The sequence below is a fragment of the Platalea leucorodia genome (genome assembly GCF_965183815.1).
Source record: "Platalea leucorodia genome assembly, chromosome: W".
In the NCBI taxonomy this organism is placed as follows: Eukaryota; Metazoa; Chordata; class Aves; order Pelecaniformes; family Threskiornithidae; genus Platalea; species Platalea leucorodia.
The window spans coordinates 24,247,486-24,271,551 of NC_138859.1; the positions used below are offsets into that span (position 1 = coordinate 24,247,486).

Genomic DNA, 24,066 nt, shown 5'->3' on the forward strand with positions numbered 1-24,066 from the left:
TGCTGGTGATGGGACATAAAATGCAAAATATCCATGCTCGAATGTCAGAGCAGGCAGGTGCAAATCCTGTAGAGCTGGTAGTCAGAATATATGACTTGGAGGGGAAAAGAGGAGAGGACAGGACAGGACAATGGTCTTTTCACAGAAAACGCTTCAGGCATTAGGGCTTAGGCATATTACTTGAAAGATGTAGGTTCAGCTCCCTATTTTATCGCATACTATTTGATTACATAAGCCAAGATACTTAGGGCCATATTGTAAAGGGTATAGTTAACCACAGATATAATCAAATGCCCAGTGAATTTTCAAAGTCTGTATCCCAAAAAGACTGGTAAGAGATGTCAATTTTGCTGGATGTCTTTAAATGCCTAAATAATTTTGAACAATTGAGCTCTAATCTTGCTAGGTATCAGTTCTTCATTTACACAGAGGTTTTGTCTACCTACAGAAGTATTGTGAAGATAAGGATGTGACATGCTCTACATTTTAAAACAATGGGGTCATATACATTCCTAAACGTGTTCTGTTGCACACTAATAACTGAGACAAAATTGATAGATATAGTCCTGAAACAATTAACCAGGAACATTTTCTCAACAGCCCAAATCTAACCTGGAGGGATATGCAGCACTTGGTAGTCTGGACCTCAGAATATGATCCACTGGCTAGCAATCCAGGATGGAAAAATAATGGAGCAGGACTGATGGTAAACAGCCGATTTGGGTTTGGATTACTCAATGCCAATGCACTGGTGGATTTAGCTGATCCTAAAACATGGAAAGGAGTACCAGAAAAGAAAGAGTGTATTGTCAAAGATGATAGAAACTTTGAACCAAGGTAAGAATTTGCATTAGCAGTTGTCACGGAGGGAGTGAGAGTGCACTTCACTCGTAAGAGAGAAGCAAAAAAAATAAACTTCATTGATATAAACCAGTGAGTTAACAAAGTTCAGTGATGAATGCGACAGTGGTTTAACAAGATTCCATGACAAGGTACACTTGATTATTTACTGCATAGAGGACAGGGTCAGACAAGACCATCAGGGAGACCCTCCCGTTGAGTCATGAGGTTCAGAGAGGACCCCTTTGCTTTCTAAACTCCTTCTCAAAGAGGAGTCTAGGTGTGGCTGGATCCAATCCTAGTCCCAGACTTGGTCAACGGTTTATGTCTAAAAGATTATATATGCACAACCAATCCTTTATATCACCTAGCTAAGATTTCAAAGTTTAGCGTGCTATTAGTCACTTACCGAGGATCTGTTGTGGCAAGGAATCTCTCAACCTCGAGGAGTAACCTTGAGAGGTGTCCCTACTCAAGGGGAGATCCTGGCGTACAGCCCGCTGCTGTGCAAGAGAGCTCAAAGGGCTCTTGGGCTGCTCACTATTTATGGGGGTAAGACAATTGACTCATAGTCATATTTGCATACCAACTTCGTATGTTAGTTTCTTCCAAATCTAGCTTGAGTTGGACACTGACCAGCACTGTGGTTAGGTGGACACATATTGCCATAAATTAGCCCTTGGCTGTTGTGTTGTTATCTGTCTCCCCTGAATCCACTTTGAGCTGGATGCATCACCAGTGGCTGCTCGCATCACCAGTGGCTGCTCGCATCACAGTGTCTCCCACGGATTTTTTAAAAAAACATCTGTAACTTCTCTCAGCAATTCTTTTCCTGTGACATGTTGAAATCAGGGTGATATATTGGGCTTTAGTCATATTCATAGCACTGCTCTTGTGAAACACAAGTGTCTCAAAGGCTTACTGAGAAGACCTACCAGCCACACTCACAAATCCTCTCAGCATAGTGATCCTGTATTCAAAATACAGGTAAGTTATAATTAGTCATTAACCTGGTTAATCAATAAGGATCTTTAGATCTTTTTTGTCTCCACTTGTTCACTTATGGATTTGTTCTCTAGAATAAATAGCTATATCAAAGCTACAAATTATATTGTGTAAATGAACCAAAAATCTGTCTGTAGAAAGATATTGCAGTATTGTGGAGTGTCACTGCTTGGTAACATTATTATTTATGCTATTTTATTATCAATCTGTTTTTATGCTCCATCTCCTTTCCACGATGTGTTGGTATAGTACTGATGTATATAATTCTTATTTTTTATATATTATTATTGCAATCTTCTATGTTACATTATAAAAATAATGGTTCCTGGATCCTAAGTTTTGAATTATTTATGTGAATTTATGTGGAAGTGTAGATAGTCAATTCTGGAATTGAATTCACCAAATTAATGGAAATTGTGCAGAGTTATGCACAGTGCTCTGAGAATGTACAGAAGATGTGAACTTTTTTGACTATATTGACTACCTTGACTACATTGGCATTGACTACCAAGGATTAAAAGGGTATGCCTGCTGCAGTATTTTAACTCCATGATAACAGCTCTTCTGGTGATTTCATTGAGGCAACTAAGGTATAAATCTGATACGGTCACGTGACACAGCTGATGATTGATTGCAAAGACTGTTTTTTGTAGTCTGTGGGACAAGGATGTGATGACAGAAACCCCCAATTATCAAACTTGCTTACTTGTTTCCAGGGTGTGTTACACAAATGTAGCTTATGCAGCGCCTATAAATTGCTCTACTTCAGTATTATTTGTGCTCCCAGAACTGTCAGGGTTTTTACTAGGGCATTCAAAATAAATAAAAAATGCAAAATTTGTCCTTATTTATTCCTTTCTCATCATTCTGATATGGGTATCAAATGTGTCAGCTGCATTTCACATAATGATCCAGAATCAAACAGTTTCTGTAAGTAATCAAAGAACTCCTGTAATTTTGCCAGATTATTAAGAGCAAATCCTTCGGCTGGGGCTGCATGGCTAGAAGGCGCGTCCCCTGGGTGGTGGATAGGGGATCCCTCTCTGGAGGGTGCACCGGATAAAATTGAAGAAGGTGCCGCGAACCAACGCAGCCTAAGGGAAGGCCACCCTGACAGAAAAACCACTGGCCCTCCAAGTCATGGGGGTTGGGCAGGAGGCCAACTACCTCCTCCCGGAAAAAAAAAAAAGAAAAAAAAAAAAAAAAAGTTGCAGAAACGACGAGCATCAACTTGGAGATGGAGAAAATCAGTAATGAAGTGAGGAGGAGGAGATGGAACTGGATCGGTCATGTCTTGAGGAAAAAACCAACAGAAGACTGCGCTGTGGCCCTTGGGACTCCAGAGCACGCAGCCGCAGACCGATCGAAGTGGAAGAACGATGTTCGCGCCTTGTGTGCCTCCTGGCACTGAGAGAATTCAGATTCAGATTAAGAGCAAATGAGGAGGTCATCACTGAAATTCCCACAAAAGCCTGCAACGGTCAAGAAAACTCCATTGCATCTCTGGAGCATGTGCAACTTGAGGCAACAATTGAATATTCCCATAGAGGTGATCTTCATGTCACTCTGTTATCTCTATCAGGTACAGGAGGCAAATAAATGTTTTGTTTCTGTTGGTTTAGTGTGTAAGATTTATTTCATTAAAAACTACCTCTGTGCTCTTCACTTGATAAAAAATAGGTAACTATATTGTTAGATAAATCTAGTCATGTCTAACAGTGTGAGGACAAAGCATCCAGGAAACTAGAGAACTGATTCTCTGAATCCCTTGCTCTGCCTTCATGTGTTCTGGGTTATTTATGTAAGCAGAGATTTGAAAATCATACTTCAAAAATGAGGGCATCATTTCTAGAGACAGGACCTGAACACTGCAAAAACTGAGAATTCCTGGCAGACAACAAATCATAGTTTAATAGTGCTTATCAGCCTTACTGTGACTTAATGAACTAATGGAAAACTGAAGAAATCCAGCTCCCTAGATTTCATGTAACTGTGATGTATTTAAAAACACAATGTCTGTTAGGCACCTTAGTATCACTATACTAAATGTGATAGAATATGGCAAGTTATGTTGACAGTGTCCTGAAATAACACCATGCAGAGAAGAAAAAGAAAGAGTTGATAGAGTATAAACAACTTTGTAGAGTAAGATTTTCTATCATCAGATCAACTGATATTATTAGAAAAAAACAGACAAGATTTTAAATATTAAACATCAATCAAATCTACTAATATTAAAGGTTAATCTAGTAATTCACAGATAATAAACCGCTAAAGCCTCGTTCATGTCATTATTGCAGGACCTCACTAGAGAGCAAAGTTAAGGTGCTGTACATAAGGTATATTTCTATACTCTACCATGTCTGGGATTCCTTTCAAGCCTAACCTTAATTCTTTCTTTTCTAAGTAAGTTTACCTTTTTTGTTATGTGAGATGACTGCAGTGTTGCTGTGATGTGTTTTACCCTTGGTGTATATTTTCAAATTTAATTCAATCTTAGATAAGTTTTAGCTTGGGAGTAAATACATGGACTGTCTTCAGGCATGTCATGGAGATAATCATAGAATCATAGAATGCTTTGGGATGGAAGGGACCTTTAAAGGTCTTCTAGTCCAACCCCCCCTGCAATGAGCAGGGACATCTTCAACTAGATCAGGTTGCTCAGAGCCCCATCCAACCTGACCTTGAATGTTTCCAGGGATGGGGCATCTAATGGGAACAGTAGCTCTCATTTCACTTATATAGAGGTATTTCCACCCCAAGACACCGTTCTGCTGCTAATGTCTAGGAAGTATGGCTTCATCTCAGTAAGACACCCCCATTTGAAAGACTGATGACAGTAATTTCTTCTTCTTCATATCTATTTCTGTGAGTTTAGTTGAGGTAGTAATAGTCAGTGTTACTGCCTCCACTATCCACTTTTCTTTAAAACATTCCTACCAAATGTATGTTGTTCCTTTTTTATATTTATGGTGTTACCTTTAAATGTATTTATAGCTTGTGATCAGGCTCCCTGGGGCTTTTCTACTCTATATTATGTAAATATAGCTCCCTTGCTCTCTCCTTATATGCAAACAAGCACAACAAGTTTTTTACTGTGCAGCAGATTCTCTTCTGCTGCAGAAATATTTTCTGAACTGCAGTATTTTTGTAATAATCATAATCATAATGTAAATGCTTTTCACCCTGTTTGAGTTCCAGGCTGTAACGACTTACATTTACTCATGCACAAAAAAAAACCAACCAACAAAAAACCCAATGATGAATTCTTTATAAGGTTGCAGTTTCATAATACGGTGTGAGCTGGTTTGCCTTAGAAACTTCCAGTGCAGAAATTCCCAGAACTGCTCATTGCCGGAAAAGACTGGCTGTGTACGATCTCTGTTTCTTATGCTTCTTTATGAGCATCCACTACTGGCTCCTGCTAGACATTGAATACAAAGCAAGATGTGCCTTTTTATTGTGGCCTAATATGACAGTTTAAATGCTCTTAAATACTGCTATGAAAATAATTAAAGTAACCACTGATCAGAAATAGCATTTTTCCCATTCCACAAGCCACTGTTAAATAGTATATATTCCAGGTTACCTATGTGTGCACTAGATATAGTCTGCAAGTTAAGTAATCTGAAAAACAAAAGCAGACATGGATGAACAATCACTACTGTTGGTCTATTGCACTAACACAGGGACCAGCACTATCTTACTGGCTGAGAGAGAGAGAGAGAAGTCTCCCAATGGCTTTAAGAACTGGGACTTCATGTCTGTTCACATATGGGGACAGAATCCAAGAGGCACCTGGGTTTTAAGAATTACTGATGTGGTAAGTATATTTGTATGTTAAATAGCTAATTTTGGAAACTACCATAAATAAAATGATCGCTAACCACTATCAAGCATGTTGAAGAGTGAATTTTCTCATTAAACAAACTACAACAAGAGTTTATTTAAACTAAACATCCATCTAGATTAAAGATTAAAGACTGACTCCTCTGAAACACAAAAAATGATAGGATCAGAGTTTCTTGTTCTTCACATAAATGCAAAGACAGCCTCATTTCACTGATCTGTACTTAGCATCAAAATTTCAAGCCTCTATGTATTTCTCACATTATATGTCACCGAAAGAAATCACTTAATATATTTTTTTGTGATTTATGGAGTGGAATATGTAATAGAATTTACATATGATTAATTGAAAATAATTTTTTCTGCAGAAAAGAGCACATGATAGATCTAGTCTGTTCTTGGTAGATGTGCATAATATTCATTAACTCAGAACCTTTTGAATTAATGAATTTCTGGTGATGTCAGATTCTGATGTGTATCTTTCCCTACCTTCTTTCTCAGAGTAATTACTGTTGAACAACCTTTTAACGATTAAAGCCAAGAAATCTACAGATATAAAATTAATATGTTGAGTAAAACCACCTGGGCATATGGATTACAACAGTGAGACACCAGAATAAAGTTCTGATATATCTAAGAAATACATATATGTATAAAAGAAAGATCTAATATAACACATTTTTGGAACATATTTAAGAAAAACATTTTTTGTAGTTATCTCTCATTTTCCATTTTCATTTTCTGAAACCTGCAATAAACCAAGCTTTTCCTCCTCAAGAGATAATGCACTGTTTCCTCAGTTTGTAAGGTTCTGTGATTCCAGAAATAAATTTTCTCATGAATGACCCTAACTGAAATCACAGATCCCCATGCAGAGTTACTGATAATTTAGTTGTCAAAAGTTGCATATTTAAACTTCAGTGGAAGGTTTTATTAGAAAAGAAGAGCATCAATAGCTATCTTCAGTCACTAAATGACTGAGCAAAAATTCTGAAAAGAAGCTTTGGTAAAATAAAATTTCAACATTCTCCATACATGTTTCTCCCACTTTCTAGCATTTAAATACTGTCACCAAAAGTAATGGACAAAGCATTTATTGCTCACTTCCACAAGCTGTGTTTCAGATTATTACTGTACACTACTACAGAATATTATTCCAAATGACTATTTCAATGGCAGCTTTTGTGGGGAAATTGCCATGGACTGGCTTGGTGAACGAATACTAATAACACAAAATACTAGTTCAGTAATTTTTGGTGTGTTATGGTGAAATTACACTGATGCTCACATGATTACTTAATAATTATGTTGATTAAAATATGAATATTTGGAGTAGTCAAGTCATTGTATTAAATCCCATCTTCTGATATATTCTGTCTCTAATGTATCGGTCTTGGTGCCTATAAATCATTGTCTAAATTAGAAATTAGACAAATGGTTTTCCACACTTGCCTCTTCAAAGTAAAAATCAAGATTGACTTTATTTTGTTGTTCATAATTAAAAAACAGTGCAGTATTGGATGGTCAGAAATTGGAAGAGATCTAGGGCAAGGAAATGAAGATTCTCAGTGGAAGGAAAACCACAGTATTTCATTGCCATGCTAAAGATAATTCCAATAAGTGCTGACTAGTTTTCACTTCTCTCTCTCTCTCTCTCTCCTATCTGTTGAAATGTATTTTCCAAACATTCTACAAATATTTGTTACTCTTTCACTATCTGTTCCATAAAATGATGCAAGTGTCTCTAAAACAGAAATTTAACATTTTGCTGATAATTGATCAGTTTGGACAGATTTTTCAAACTTCACACTAACCTTTTTAATTTAAGGCAAAATCTATTTAATGTAGCAGTACTTAAATCTTCTTTTATGGAAAAATGGGACTGCCTAAAGACAACTTTGAAATATGTGTTACCAAATTTAAGATTTGAAAAATCTCTGCTTATTCATTCATTTTAATGGTTTCATGTCTGTCTTGGGCTTTGTCTGCATTTTTGCCAGATTTAGATAAATTTAGCTTAGTTGATTTCAAGAATTCTTCCATATTTCTACTCCATGTTATCATACTTCAGAGATAAAAACTCCTAGATTGAATATCTCGTATAATAAAATGCTCCTTCTCTACTAAATAATTTGCGTGATAGAAGTGATTGATGATAGAAAAATACATAAGTGGTCCAAATCAGAAATTTTTCTTATGCTTATCCTTTCAACACACAAGGTTTCTGGCAATTCCTAACTACTGAACAAGCAAAATGTTAAAATTTCTAATTGCTGCTATTGGACAGTGAGAGCACTAACTTATTTTCACTAATGTTTAGTTTTCAGAACTGGGAGTTAATCTCTACAATACATATTCCTGTATGGTGAGTTAGGACCATCTTTAGTTCTATGCAATGAAGCTTAGAGGCTGCTTCCCTCAGATAACAGCAATTTTAGCCACTCTTCAGTTAGGTATGTTAAAGTGAGGAAAGTACTAGCAACAATCAATCAGCCCTTGAAGAAGTACTCGGATTAAACAGGTGGAAAACATAGGAACCTCCTTTGTTTTAAGATCAGTTCCCATGTTCTAGCCAAAGTTTCATCAGCGGACAACTTTAAAGTCTCTCTTTTGAATATTTCCAACCCAGAGTAGATTGTAAAGGAGTAAATTATTTTTATTGTTAGTCTTTCCTTGGTGCCTGTGTGGGTTTTGTGAAAAAATGTAAAAGGAAGAAAAAAAATACAGTTTTCTTTCAGAATTTTAAATTATATTTTCTTTACAGGTATTTATAATATAGCAAGGATTTTATTGAACAGATTGAATTTTAAAAAGCATAATAAATTATATTAAAGAATCAGATTTTTCTTGGGAAAGAGAGAATTTCATCCAATAAAGGTATTTTTTAAAAGGCATGTTCCAACAGTATCTGCAACATGTATGTGATGTGATGTTAAAATTTGTCTAAATTTGTCTACTAGTAGTGAAATACAGTGTGTTAGCAGAGCTCAGAATGTGTGGTCTTAACATCTGTAAAGAAAACAATAAGATCAAGTCAATCCACTGACTTAAACTGACCAGGCAATATAGTTTAGAATTAAAAGTAATGGGCTGAGAAAGTAATAAGGGGTTGGGTGGACAAAAAGGAAAATTTATTGAAAACAACAAATCGCAGAGGATTTTTTCATGAGAAAGAACCCTAGAGTGCTTACCTTTCATGACTGAAGTAAAAAAAAGTGTAGCTGATAACATCAGTGACAGCAGTATTTGTTATTGTGGGTCTGAAATACACAACTCTTCTGCTTATTTCACATATAGGCATATGTGTTAGAAGCACTACAATGAATTAATACAGAAGAATAAGTCAAGAAGATCAAATTAAATATACAGATCCTCATTTCCTTATGTCAAAGCAGTACTAGTTAAAATGTTTTTTTCCAACTTCTCCAGTAAAGAAACAAGCCCTTATATACCCTTACTGGAAATAGTTGTGGGTGTCGTGGTTTAATCCCGGTAGGTAGCTAAGCACCACACAGCCATTTGCTCACTCCCCTCCCAGCAGGATGGGGGAGAGAATTGGAAGGGTGAAAGGGAGAAAACTTATGGGTAGATATAAAGACAGTTTAATAGGTAAAGCAAAAGCCATGCACGCAAGCAAAGCAAAACAAGGAATTCATTCACTACTTCCCATCGGCAGGCAGGTGTGCAGCCATCCCCAGGAAAGCAGGGCTCCATCACGCGTAATGGTTACTTGGGAAGACAAATACCATAACTCCGAACGTACCCCCCTTCCTTCTTCTTCCCCCAGCTTATATACTGAGCATGACGTCATATGGTCTGGAATATCCCTTTGGTCAGTTGGGGTCAGCTGTCCCAGCCATGTCCCCTCCCAACTTCTTGTGCACCCCCAGCCTACTCGCTGGCGGGGCAGTGTGAGAAGCAGAAAAGGCCTTGACTCTGTGTAAGCACTGCTCAGCAATAACTAAAATATCCCTGTATTATCAACACAATCACAAATCCAAAACGTAGCATCATACAAGCTACTATGAAGAAATTTAAGTCTATCCCAGCCAAACCCAGTACATTCTCCACCCCTTATTCTATATCATTTACGTCATGCTCAGGTTCCCCACTATCCAATAGATCCACATTAACCACCACCCCTCTTCCTGTCCTTTGATATATATACAAATATCATTCCCTTAGCCTATGGATCACTGCTGTAAAATGTCCGTAAAATGTCCATAAAATGTCCACGAAATGTCCACGAAATGTCCATTGAGTTCATTTAGTCCATGATTTTGGGCTCCATCTCTTATGGTGGTCACTCAGGACAGGAGAGGTGGTGTGTTGGGTGGAGTTACTGGGCACGAAAGCCACCTCAGGTCAGGTCACTGCTACATCACAAATCCAAAACATAGCCCCATATGAAGAAAATTAACTCTATCCCAGCCAAAAGTAGTACAGCGGGGAACTGTCTTTTTAGGGGAATATACTGATCTATACTGAGGAACGCCTCCTGTTCTGGCTGTCTTTCAGCACCCTATAGCATAAGAAAAGGAAAAGCCTGTGTTTGTAGGCCAGAAGCAGGCAGAGGAATGTTTGGCATACAACTCCATAGACACCATACAGCAATTGTGTAGAATTAGGGGTTGTGGGATATCTGAAAAACCAAGGACATGTAGTGAGCAACCCAGACTCAGACTATGTGGACTTAATCTGCATTTAACGCAAGAGGAATTCAAGGATGCTGCGAAGGTCGACTGCGGTTTGGAAGACATGAAACAAGCAGATTAAGAGGAAGAAACTATTGGCTTGCAATGTTGAAAACAAGATATGGGAGAAGCGGGCGGTGCGTGTGAACTATTGTTATGAACGAATCAGAATATCGCTAGTAGCGCATGAACAGTATATTGCCAAACATAGTTAACCAATTAGCGATAAGTTTATGCATGATTAGGAAGGCAAGAAACTATATTAACTAAGCTGTGTATGTAATAAACGGACATTTTGCTTGATCATATTGATCGTGTGCTGTGTCCGTGACTTCCGCGTCAGCAGGTGGCGCCCGAACAGGGACCCTCAGATCGGAGTTGGATTTTCTGACGAAACCGAGAACGGAGGGGGCGGAAGCCGGCCGAAGGTGAGTGCTGCCCCGGCACTCGGGAGACGCTAGCGCGAAAGGTGGAATCTCACCCTGATCAGGTGAGCGGCCGGGGAGGAGATGGGGGCTACCATGACAAAAGAAGAGTCAGCGGTGGTTAAGCTCCTCCAACATATCCTCTCAACGAGAGGTATAAGTTGTGACTCGTCTACTCTGAAAGCATTATTGCTCTGGGCAAAAGGAAAGGATTTGATCCCCACGGTTGGAGCCGCCTTTGATGCTATGACATGGGAGAAAATAGGGGCAGAACTGTGGGAAGAAATAAGTAAAGGATCCAAAGAGACGAGCAAATTCCCCACTGTGTGGAGACTGATTCATGAAACTTTAAAAAGCATGGGGGAGGAGCGGCAAGTCGCTGCATCGGCATTCGCGGCTTTGACTCCAGGGGGCGGGCCCACCTCTGCAACCAGTATGTTGTTTTCGGGTCCGACAATCCCTGCAGCGACCCCGGCCCGCGTTGCAGGAGGGGTCCGGATCCTAGCAGGGACTGCAACTGCAGCTCCCACCGCCACCGAAGTGCAGTCACCAGAAAAAAACGCTGCGGAGGCTACTCCACCATCGCCCGATGTACCGCAGTCGGATCGCCCTCCGAGTTATGATGAGGCCGATCCACCAAATCGACCTCCCTCACCGGTGGCGACCACCTCACTTTACCCTCCTTTGCCACCAGGTGGCGAAGAGGAGGAGGAAAACAATGGTGTTCTAGAGGAGAAAGCTGAATTACAGGAATTGATAAAAAGACTAGAGACTTCAGAAGCGCGATTGGCGGCCCCGCCAGAAAACCCACCAACGTCACTGTCCGCATTATACCCAGGACGGTCAGCACCCAACGTTTTTGCTCCAACTAGGACACCGGTGGAAACTGGTGCTTTTCCGTCTTTGCCACCACAACAACCATCGGGGGGGGGGGGTGTGTGTATTCGGGCAAGGGATGTTGGTGGGAGGAGTTGGGGATCCGTCAATGTGATGGAAAGGTGTTATCCGAGATGCCATGATAGAGGGACAGGTTTTACCCATGGCTTTTCCTGTTGTAGTTGATAATAACGGGAGAGGTGTATGGGAAGCACTGGACTGGAAAATATTGAAAGAAGCGAAAAGCGCTGTTACTCAATATGGTTTAAAATCACCATATACTCAATCTATATTACAGCACATTTTTTCAGCACAGTTATTAACTCCTTATGATTCTAGAATGATTGTCCAGATGCTATTACCACCATCGCAACAATTACAATTTTTCCAACATTGGCAAACTGCCTGTGATAGGGCAGCTTCAATACCTCGACAACAAGGCGATCCGTTATTCGGAATCCAGGCTCAAATGTTAATGGGCGCAGGGCCTTTTACGCGACCTGATTGGCAAGCGCAGTTTGCTACCGAGGCATTGCAATTGAGTCAGGAGTTAGCTTATAAAGCTCTTATTAACGTGCATGATGAGAAAATTAGACCTGCTTTTACCGCTGTAAGGCAGGGACCCACTGAATTGTACGGCAAGTTTATTGATCGTTTGCACGCTGCAATTATGGCTCATCCAGATATGGATGAGGGAATGAAAGTAAAGTTCTTAGATATGCTTGCTTTTGATAACGCTAATGAAAAAACAAAAAGAGCACTCAGTGTGTTGCCAAGAGGATCCAGCACAGGACAGTTGCTAGAGGCTGCTGAGCGAATGTTAGAACAAGAAAAGGCTACAGTTATGGCCGCAGCTGTAGGTGCAACAGTGAAGCCGTTGGTATCAAAAAAGCAAGGGGGAAAAAAGGACAAGAAGTGCTTTAATTGTGGAAAACTAGGCCATTTTAAAAAAGAATGTAGGAGTCCAATTAATACTGAGGGTTGGAAAGAAAAATGGTGTACGAATTGTAAAAAAGATAATCACGACACCCAAGAATGTCGAAACTCGGGAAACACGGTGCGGAGCGCGCCACACCCACGCGTGAAGACACAAGTGCAGGGTGCTTGGACCGCTGCGCAGCCGCCACAGCCGGTAGCGCCGGAGTGGACCTGGCAACAGCAGTAGACGTAACCTTAACAACGTCTGAGGTTAAATTAATTGATTCAGATCAACAAGGACCTCTAGGGCATGGGTTGAGTGCATTGCTCATAGGCCGTTCTTCAATATCACGAAAAGGTATATTTATAGTACCAGGACTCATCGATGCGGATTTCTGTGGAACCATAAAGATTATGGTATATACCTTAACGCCACCACTTACAATACCAGCACAGTCTAAAATAGCTCAATTAATACCATTTCATGCGTGTGTCCCTAAAGCGCATTCAATTGTACGTGGGCATGGAGGTTTTGGATCCACAGGAGTACCAAATGTGTTATTAGCAATAGATATTGCCAAGGGAAAACCTGAAGAAAGGGTAACATTAAGACATCCTAATGGACAATCTTTAGTACTGTCAATGTTAATTGACACGGGGGCAGATGTAACTATTGTCCCTATCACAAAATGGCCTTGTCATTGGCCACTGGTACCTGCAGCTACCAGTGTTGTGGGAGTCGGGGGGGCACAATGCACGATGATTAGCAAATTACTGATAGCATTCAATTTTGAAGACGGTGCCACTGTTACCACAAGGCCATATGTAATGCACTTGCCTGTAGCTCTTATAGGTCGGGATATATTATCCCAAATGGGAGCCAAACTTGTAACTCAGCATTTTTAGGAGCGGCCATGGTTGAGCAGCCCATCTTAAAACTCACCTGGACTACGACAACGCCAGTGTGGGTAGACCAGTGGCCACTGAAACAGGAGAGGCTGCATATTTTACAAAATTTAGTTAAAGAACAACTAGAAGCAGGTCACATTGTGCCTTCCACAAGCCCTTGGAACACACCCGTTTTTACCATCCCGAAAAAATCTGGAAAATGGCGATTGTTGCATGATTTACGAGCGGTGAATGCTGTAATGCAAAATATGGGGGCATTACAGCCAGGATTACCCTCCCCTGTGATGATCCCAGAAAAATGGGACTTCCTCATCATTGATTTGAAGGATTGTTTTTTTACTATTCCTTTGCATCCTGAAGATGCAGAAAAATTTGCATTTACAGTACCATCAATCAATAAACAGGAACCGGCAAAAAGATACCATTGGGTGGTACTACCTCGAGGAATGAAAAACTCACCTACTCTGTGTCAAAATTTTGTAGCATGGGCCTTACAACCATTCCGAATGAAACATCCATTTTTACTAGTTTTTCACTATATGGATGATATCTTAATTGCTGGAGAAAAAAATGGATGTGGAAGGAACTTTACAAAGGTTAATAGAAACCTTAGAACCGAAAGGTCTTAAAATTGCTCCAGAAAAGGTACAACGACAAAATCCATGGCAATATTTAGGATGGACAATTACTGGGAGCGCAGTCAGACCACAAAAGATCATACTCAAAACAGACATTAAGACGCTCTCAGATGTTCAAAAACTAATGGGAGATTTACAGTGGGTAAGGTCAGTTAGTGGAATAACTAATGATGATCTAGCTCCCTTGATGCCTCTGTTGGGAACCTCAACCAGAGCCGATGAACGACGAAGCCTGACGAAGGAACAAGAGCAGGCATTGGATCACATTATAAAAAAGGTTTTGACAACAGTTGTACAAAGAAAAATTAGTGATTTGCCTTTGCATTTTTTAATTGTTAACTCATCACCCAACCAAAAACACTTAATAGGACTGATAATCCAAATAGATAGCCCACACATCAACATTTTAGAGTGGGTATTTTTATCCTATCAGCCAAAAAATACCGTCTGTACACGGATTGAACTATTAGCTAATATGATCATCAAAGGCAGAAGAAGGATTTGTGATCTGACAGGACAAGAACCTGAAACCCTGTTTGTACCTATAGCACAGAATTATTTAGATTGGCTTTTAGCAACATCAGAAATGTTTCAAATTGCTTTAGCCGAATATCCAGGTACTGTAACCAATAACTATCCTTCCACGAAAATTCTGCCACTTTTACAAAATCAGGACTTTGAAGACATCCCTTATAGATCAGAAGTACCAGTTGAAGGGCTTACAGTATTTACTGATGCTGGTAGAAAATCGAAACGAGCTGCTATTGCTTGGTATGACAATAATCAATGGAATCATCAACTTCTTACAGGTCATACCGCCGACTCTTTACAAACCCTCGAGCTGAGAGCGGTGTTATGGGCCTTTCAACGCTGGCCCGACAAACCTCTAAATGTAATTTCAGATTCGCTCTACGTAGTAGGAACGGTACAGTGCCTGGAACGCGCTATGATCAAATCACTGAAGAATAACACCTTATATATGTTATTAATGCAACTTTTATTTTTATTGAATCAACGCACTAAACACTATTTTGTGACACATATTCGTAGCCATCAATTTGATCAAGGCTTGTCGATTGGAAACAACATAGCCGACAAGTTGGTTGCTACCATCTGGAAAAATCAAAATATTAACCTGTTTGAGCAGGCCCGTTTATCTCATGAATTTTTACATCAATCTGCAAAAGTATTGGTGAAACAATTTGATTTAAAACTATCAGATGCCCGAGGCATCGTCCAATCCTGTCCTGCCTGCCAAAAATCAGGATTCGGTTTAGGTCTTGGGGTCAACCCTCGAGGTCTGGGAGCCCTACAATTATGGCAAATGGATGTCACCCACATCACAGAGTTTGGACGGCAAAAATATGTACACGTTAGCATTGATACTTATTCGCATGCAATCTGGGCCACTGCTCAAACAGGGGAAACAGCCAAACATGTTGTAAAACATATGTGTGCAGCCATCGCTGCTTTGGGGATTCCTCAAGAGATAAAAACAGATAATGGTCCTGCATATATCTCTAAAACATTCGAACATTTCTGCCGCTTGTGGGGCATTCGCAGAATCACAGGCATACCACACTCTCCTACAGGACAGGCGATCGTAGAACGCGCACATGCTACGTTAAAATCGCTGTTGCAAAAACAAAAGGGGGGAGAAATAGCCCCTGCTGAACGTCTTGCAAAAGCGATTTACGTTTTAAATTATTTACGGTTAACAGGGGACCGTGAATCTCCTCCAATTGTTATACACCATATGTCATTTCAATCGGGAATACAGAAGATCGATTCAGTATCGGTAAAAGTACGATATCGTGACTTAAAAACTGGAGAATGGAAGGGTCCTGCAGAAATTAAGATGACAGGTCGAGGATATGTTTGTGTTTTGACAGACGAAGGTCCGAGGTGGGTGCCTAGCCGCTGGGTGAAACCATGGAGAGAAGAGTCGGGACCACAACAGGAGTTACCATGATAGGTTTTCTCACGTCATTCCTCTCCATCATTGGTAGTGGTCACTCATGGATTTCAGTACAACCACGTACAAATGTTTGGGTAACTCTAGCTAATAAAACAGGGCAAGATTCAATCTGTTTAGCGGCAGCAAATGCAGGCAACCCATTTATGACATGTTTAGTGGGGACTCCGATTGGCGGTAAAGGGTGGGAGTATGTTTGTAACTCCTCCACCATCAGGCATGCATGCAGAGATATAGCTAACGACGTCAATGATTTTGAATATTAAAAAACAAACCCACAGATCTTGAAGAAGTATTGAAAAATATTCAAAGGATTGTAAGTCAGATTTAGATTTCTGGACAGCAGATAACACAATTGTAGAAAGACTAGCTCTTTAGGTTTTAATTCATGGTTAGCTGGGTTAGGCATTTCAGGTCGGGGAAAAGATCTAATTATCCATGGGTTTATATTATTATTGGGATTATTATTATTAACTATACTTATATTAAGATGTGTTTTTAAATATTGCATGAAAGCCGTGGAGCGTATGATGAATGGAGTCTGGATTGCTCAAAAACAAAAAGGGGGATTTGTGGAATATCTGAAAAACCAAGGACATGTAGTGAACAACCCAGACTCAGACTATGTGGACTTAATCTGCATTTAATGCAAGAGGAATTCAAGGATGCTGCGAAGGTCGACTGCGGTTTGGAAGACATGAAACAAGCAGATTAAGAGGAAGAAACTATTGGCTTGCAATGTTGAAAACAAGATATGGGAGAAGCGGGCGGTGCGTGTGAACTATTGTTATGAACGAATCAGAATATTGCTAGTAGCGCATGAACAGTATATTGCCAAACATAGTTAACCAATTAGCGATAAGTTTATGCATGATTAGGAAGGCAAGAAACTATATTAACTAAGCTGTGTATGTAATAAACCGACATTTTGCTTGATCATATTGATCGTGTGCTGTGTCCGTGACTTCCACGTCAGCAAGGGGTGTTATGTGGGCTGCTCTAACTTACACTTATGCCCAGAGAAGATCAGAAAGATGTAACTTTTTACATGAAACTCCCCCTTTTCTCACTGTTACACTGAGAGGATATCATGTACACTGAGCTGAGATGAACAAGTCTGAGCTTTCCAAAGTTTTAACTTCTGTAGCTTGAAGATGTACGAATCATTTATATATTTAGATTTAGTTTCCTTCTGAGGTCTCAAATATCTACTGCTCAATTAACAAACCTCTTTTATCAAATGTTGTCTTGATAGTTAAAACATTTTTCTGCTTTAAATAAGCTACATTTCCATAGCAGAAATGCTTTTAATAAATGTGTGTAGAAAATATATTTCTAAAGATTTCTAAAATAGTGTAAAAAAAATCCAAGTCTACATTCAAGTAATATTAACTGACTTTCACACTAAACAATGAATTTTCTCTCAAATCAGCTTGATATTTACATGTCATATTGTGTTTAAACTTTCTAGCTTTAGACTTTTTGAGCACAGAGTTTCTGATCAGACCTAGTCTAGTCTATATTCTGTTCTATTTTTTGAGCTGACACCTCAGTGGTTACTTTCTTGGCTAACTCATTTGTTAATCAGGTTGTGTAATTTCTTCCATTCACCTTCCTCCTGGCTCAGCTCACTGCATGACTATGTAAGCCTTGCTTAATCATCTTCATCATAAATTCTGAGTCTATTTAATTGCTGATAAAGTTCCTGCTGACCAGCTCCAACGGCTAAAATATCCGGAATGGAAAAAAAAGTGGGACTTCACCTTTAGATTGTGGGTATTTTTTAAAATTAACTCCTATGCTACAGCACCTTTCCAAAGAAGTAGCCAAAAGCAGCAGCGGACTGTTTTATAAATATATAAAGGACGTGGCCTTTTAAAAATACATACTTTACATATCAAACTGTGAAGATAGGGTAGAATTCAGTTATTATACACCAACTGATGGAACATTTGCCTTTTTCCTGAAGAAATGACATTGCCTTGTAGCTTACCTTTTATAGTACACACTTTTCTGCCTGTGCAATTCATTATCCACTACATGATCTCCTAAATAATCTAATGCTGATATTCTTAGGAAATGAATTTTTTAATAGTCTTCTTGATGAACATGTGTTTTGTGGCATCTGAAAATAGATGTACTATTTTTCTAGGCCAGTTGCATATTTTACCTATTGAGCTGTACATTTCAGTGGCTGTGGCTTCCTGTGTGTTAAGATGGAAAAACAATTTAAACAGTCATTTGCCTGACAAGATATGTGTGGCAAGATCCTCCTGACCTCAGGTATGGCATGGGAAAATGGAAAGTGTTTACATAACATACTTGCACTGCTTGCACGGCTGCATGGACTAACTCACACAAAGAAACCTGTGATCAACCACATATAACTACTTGTGGATCACTAATCTTTTTGAGACATGTCCAGCTTTGTATGTAAAGGACATGTCTATGTCAACCTGTCAATCATACAGAGAAGGCACAATCCCATAAATAAGGCGCCCCAATGCTAACTCAGGGTAGCTCTTGTTGGCTGGTCCAGGGGTGCTGCCCGGCGAAGGAGACCTCCTTATGTCATGACAGAAAACACAGAATCATAGAAACATAGAATCATAGAATGCTTTGGGATGGAAGGAAACTTTAAAGGTCATCTAGTCCATCCCTCCTGCAATTGGCAGGGACATCTACAACTAGATCAGGTTGCTCAGAGCCCCATCTAGACTGTCCTTGAATGTTTCCAGGGATGGGGCATCTATCACCTCTCTGGGCAACCCGTTCTAGTGTTTCACTAACCTCACTGTAAAAAATTTCTTCCTTATATCCAGTCTGAATCTACCCTCTTTTAGTTTAAAACCATTACCCCTTGTCCTATCGCTATTGGCCCTGCTAAAAAGTCTGTCCCCATCTTTCTTATAAGCCCCCTTTAAGTACTGAAAGGCCACAATCATAGAATCATAGAATACCAGGTTGGAAGGGACCTCGAGGATCATCTGGTCCAACCTTTCTAGTACAATCTAGACAAGATGGCCCAGCACCACGTCCAGCTGAGTCTTAAACATAAGCCCCCTTTAAGTACTGAAAGGCTGCAATAAGGTCTCCCCGCAGCCTTCTCTTCTCCAGGCTGAACAACCCCAACTCTCTCAGCCTTTCCTCATAGCAGAGGTGTTCCATCCCTCTGATCATTTTTGTGGCCCTCCTCTGGACCCGCTCCAACAGGTCCATGTCTTTCTTGTACTGGGGACCCCAGAGCTGGACGCATTACTCCAGGTGGGGTCTCACCAGAGCAGAGTAGAGGGGCAGAATCATCTCCCTCGACCTGCTGGCCACGCTTCTTTTGACGCAGCCCAGGATACGGTTGGCTTTCTGGGCTGTGAGAGCACATTGCTGGCTCATGTCCAGCTTTTCATCTATCAGCATCCCCAAGTCCTTCTCGGCAGGGCTGCACTCAATCCCTTCATGCCCCAGCCTGTATTGATACCGGGGATTACCCTGACCCAGGTGCAGGACCTTGCACTTGGCCTTGTTGAACCTCATGAGGTTCACACGGGCCCACCTCTCCAGCCTGTCCGGGTCCCTCTGGATGGCATCCTGTCCCTCAGGTGTGTCAACTGCACCACTCAGCTTGGTGTCATCTGCAAACTTGCTGAAGGTGCACTCAATCCCACTATGTCATTGATGAAGTTATTAAACAGAGCTGGCACCAGTACGGACCCCTGAGGGACACCATTCATCACTGTTCTCCATCTGGACATTGAGCCATTGACCACTACCCTCTGGATGCGACCATCCAGACAGTTTGCTATCCACTGAACAGTCCGCACATCAAATCCATATCTCTCCAATTTAGAGAGGAGGATATTGTGGGGGACCGTGTCAAAGGCCTTACAGAAGTCCACATAGATGACATGCGTAGCTCTTCCCTCGTCCACTGATGCAGTCACTCCATCACCTCGTGTCCAATCGGAATCTCCCTGGGAGTAACTTGTACCCATTACCCCTTGTCCTCACCATGTGACTCCTTGTAAAAAGGGAGTCTCCATCTTCTTTGTAGCTCCCCTTTAAGTACTGGTACATGGTGATGAGATCACCTCTAAGCCTTCTTTTCTCAAGGCTGAACAAACCTAGCTCTCTCAGCCTATCCTCATATGGCAGGCTTCCCAGACCCTTGATCATCTTGGTGGCCCTTCTCTGGACCCCCTCCAGCCTGTCCACATCTTTTTTGTATAATGGGGACCAGAACTGTACACAGTATTCCAGGTGTGGCCTGACAAGCGCCGAGTAGAGTGGGATAAAGACTTCTTTATCTCTGCTGGTGATGCCCTTAGAATCATAGAATCATAGAATTGTTAAGGTTGGAAAAGACCCTTAAGATCATCGAGTCCAACCGTTAACCTATCACTGCCAAGTCCATCGCTATACCATGTCTTCGAGCACCACGTCTATCCGTCCTTTAAATACCTCTAGGGATGGAGACTCAACCACTTCCCTGGGCAGCCTGTTCCAATGCCTGACTACCCTTTCGGTGAAGAAGTTCTTCCTAATATCCAACCTAAACTTCCCCTGGCGCAGCTTGAGGCCGTTTCCTCTCGTCCTATCACTTGTTACTAGGGAGAAGAGACCGACCCCCACCTCGCTACAACCTCCTTTCAGGTAGTTGTAGAGAGCAATAAGGTCTCTCCTCAGCCTCCTCTTCTCCAAACTAAACAACCCCAGCTCCCTCAGCCTCTCCTCATAAGATTTGTGCTCTAGACCCTTCACCAGCTTCGTTGCCCTTCTTTAGACACGCTCCAGCACCTCGATGTCCTTCTTGGAGTGAGGGGCCCAAAACTGAACACAGTACTCGAGGTGCGGCCTCACCAGGGCCGAGTACAGGGGCACTATCACCTCCCTGGTCCTGCTGGCAACACTATTCTTGATACAGGCCAGGATGCCATTGGCATCCTCTTGGCCACCTGAGCACACTGCTGGCTCATGTTCAGGCAGCTGTCAACCAACACCCCCAGGTCCTTTTCCGCCAGGCAGCTCTCCAGCCACTCCTCCCCTAGCCTGTAGCGTTGCATGGGGTTGTTGTGACTGAAGTGCAGGACCCGGGCACTTAGCCTTGTTGAATCTCATACAGTTGGCCCTGGCCCAACGATCCAGCCTTGTTGATGCAACCCAGCATCCTATTGGCTGCCCTGGCTGCAGCAGCACACTGTTCACTCATGTTGAGCTTCCTGTCCACCAGGACCCCCAGGTCCCTTTCCACAGAGCTGCTCTCCAGGCAGGTGGATCCCAGTCTGAGCTGCACTCCTGGATTATGTTTTCCCAGGTGCAAGACCTTACACTTGTCCTTGTTAAACTTCATAAGGTTCTTGTTAGCCCACTCTTCCAGCCTATCCAGATCTTCCTGCAGGGTGGCTCTGCCTTCCAGAGTGTCTACTTCCCCACTCAGTTTGGTGTCATCTGCGAACTTCATCAGGCTAACCTTGATCCCGTTATCCAGACCGCTTATGAAGATATTGAATAGCGTTGGGCCCAATATCAATCCTTGGGGGACCCCACCTGTGACGGGTTGCCAGTTTGAAAAAGAGCCATTTACCACCACCCTTTGGGTGCAGCCCGTCAGCCAATTCCTCACCCACTGCACAGACCACTTGTCCAGGCCATAACGCATCAGTTTCTCCAGGAGGAGGCCGTGGGGAATCGTATCGAAAGCCTTGAAGAAGTCCAAGTAGACAACGTCGACCGCTCGCCCCATGTCAACCGAGCAGGTCACTTTATCATAGAAGGCCACCAGATTTGTCAGGCACGATCTGCCTTTTGTGAAGCCGTGTTGGCTTTTCCCAATCATCACATGCTTCATTTGACTCGTGATGGCCCCCAGGAGGATCCGTTCCATGACTTTCCCGGGGATTGAAGTAAGACTGATGGGCTTACTTAAGGGATTACCCAGATCCTCCCTTGAGCCCTTCTTGTAGATAGGGGTAACATTCGCCTTCCTCCAGTCCTCTGGGACATCCCCCGATCTCCACGACTTCTCGAAGATTATAGAGAGTGGCCCCGCAATGACATCAGCCAGCTCTCTCAACACCCTCGGGTGGATGGCGTCAGGGCCCATCGATTTGTAGGGGTCAAGCTCCTGTAATAATTCACATACTAATCCCTTCTTCACTGATGGTGGGTCTATGTTTGGATCCTCCTGGATTTTTGTTCCCAACGCCTGGGGCCCAACAGTGTTGGTAAAGACAGAGGTGAAGAAAGTGTTGAGAACCTCTGCCTTTTTAGCATTGTTGGTGACTGATTCACCTCTACTGTTTAACAGTGGGCCTATGTTTTCCTTCTGTTTCCACTTGCAACTTACATACCGGAAGAAGCCTTTCTTGTTATTTTTGACGTCTCTGGCCAGTTCCAAATCAAGCTGAGCTTTTGCCTTTCTAACTGCATCTCTGCACACTCTGGCAATGTCCTTGTAGTTCTCAGTGGATAACGTTCCACTTCTCCATTTCTGGTACGCATCTCTTTTGGTTTTAAGCAGACCCAGGAGCTCGTGGTTGAGCCAAGGGGGCCTCTTGCTCCGCTTCCTTCCCTTTCTTTTATAGGGGATAAACTGGTTTTGTGCTTCTAAGAGAGCATTCTTGAAGAACTCCCAGCACTCGCTGGCTCCTTTATCCTCCATGGAGGCTTCCCACGGAATCCCTCCCAACTGAGCTCTGAGCGAGCTGAAGTTTGCTCTTCTAAAATCTAGAACCCTTGTCTTGGTGCTAACCTTCAGCATGCTCAGCCGGATCCCCAACTCCACAATATTGCGATCACTGCAGCCAAGGTTGTTACTGACCGAGATGTTACAAAGCAGGTTTTCTTGGTTTGTGAATAGCAGGTCCAGCAGTGCCTCCTTCCTGGTTGGCCCATCTAACATTTGTAAGAGGAAACAGTCCTCTACGCATTCCAGGAACTCGATGGATGACATGCGAGCTGCTGTATTGTTCTTCCAGCAAATGTCTGGGTAGTTGAAGTCACCCATGAGAACCAGGTTCTGTTGGCCAGAAGCTTGCCGTAGTGTCCCAAATATTGCTTCATCGGCTTTATCATTGTGGTTTGGGGGTCGGTAGCAGATGCCCACTGTAAGGTCCTGCTTGGAGACGACCCCTCTGATTTTAACCCAGAGGCATTCGATAGAGCACTCACAATCACCGTAGTTGACTTCGATACATTCGAGGTTTTCCTTAATATAGAGTGCGACTCCTCCACCTTTTTTTCCCTGCCTGTCTTTGTGAAACAGCCTATAACCGTCCATTGCGATTCCCCAGTCATGTGAGTTGTCCCACCATGTCTCAGTTACTCCTATGATATCATAACCTTCTGACTGGGCACGGAGCTCCAGTTCCTCCTGTTTGTTTCCCAGACTGTGTGCATTTGTATACATACACTCGAGGTGGTTGCTCCTCTGGTACACATCTCGGGAGACAGCTAAGGAACACCCGTCGCCGCTCTGGTTGGCCTGACTTACTCCCCAGTTGGATGTGGTGGCATGAGCATTTCTGTTTTGGACCCCACCCTCCGAGTCCTTCAGTTTAAAGCCCGCCTCACCAAGTTAGCCAGCATGTTGCTGAAGATTCCCTTGCCCCTTCTAGACAGGTGGATTCCATCCCTCCCTAGCATGTTATAGTCATCGAAGAATGCCTCATTGTCATAAAAGCCAAAACCCTCACGACAGCACCAGCCACGTAGCCAGGAGTTGATATGCATTATGCGCCTATTTCTGGCTACCCCCTTCCCTCGAACTGGCAAGATGGAGGAAAAGATAACCTGGGCACCAATGTTTTTCACTTGCACCCCCAGGGCTTGAAAGTCTTCCTTGATTTTACCCAGGTTTCGGCTTTCAGTGTCGTTCATGCCTACATGAAATAGTAACAACGGATAATAATCTGTTTTCTTGATGAGTTGTGGCACCCTCTCGG

The 24,066-nt window shown here is 42.0% G+C and overlaps 1 pseudogene across 1 annotated transcript in view; it reads left to right on the plus strand.

Moving 5' to 3' along the window:
* LOC309601917 (neuroendocrine convertase 1-like) overlaps window positions 1-24,066 on the plus strand; it is a 54,103-nt pseudogene that overhangs the window by 10,461 nt on the left and 19,576 nt on the right. Inside the window, exons 8-10 of the transcript in view lie at window positions 601-837; window positions 3,273-3,427; window positions 5,535-5,668. The product of the transcript in view is annotated as a neuroendocrine convertase 1-like (transcript). The remainder of the gene's footprint in view (window positions 1-600; window positions 838-3,272; window positions 3,428-5,534; window positions 5,669-24,066) is intronic.